Source organism: Penaeus monodon, chromosome 31 (genome assembly GCF_015228065.2).
Source record: "Penaeus monodon isolate SGIC_2016 chromosome 31, NSTDA_Pmon_1, whole genome shotgun sequence".
In the NCBI taxonomy this organism is placed as follows: Eukaryota; Metazoa; Arthropoda; class Malacostraca; order Decapoda; family Penaeidae; genus Penaeus; species Penaeus monodon.
The window spans coordinates 3,898,515-3,899,078 of record NC_051416.1 but is presented as its reverse complement, the minus strand read 5'-3'; positions in this window follow the sequence as shown (position 1 = coordinate 3,899,078).

Sequence of the window (564 nt, the reverse complement as noted above, 5' to 3'; positions counted from 1 at the left end):
AACTGTCATAACTTGGAGACATGCCTACGTCATCACTTGTCATTGAATAATGAATCATATTTCAAGTCCGTTAAAGCGCGCAAACTTCTAAATGAATCTTGACGGCATGGCTCTCGAGCATCGGTTTCCCAGCGATTTTCGAAAGCATTTTCGCCAGGTTTTTGTTAAATTTGCCTCGTTTTCAGCTGCTTTTATTACCATCAGCGGGTTATTATTAAGCTGCGACTAACCAACCCGTGGTTACTACTGAAATTTCCTGCTGAAACGATCGATTTGCGAGGCAAGAGGGGGGAGTGCACGCTTCTCCCGGAAGGCATTCCAGCATTACTTTGATTAATATTCTGATGACGTTTCGTGCACGATCTTATTAGATATATCATAGGGTAAATTATATTTTAAATTGCCAACGGTTCTACTTTTCATGTATATTAGAGGGTTATCCATTTCTTAGCCATATAAGCCTAACTGTTGCTGAGTCTTGGATACACTCTCTTCCACAGGAGGTTTTAACACATCTGTTCTTCCGCGGATTCAAACCCAGAATTTCCCAACAAACACATTTGG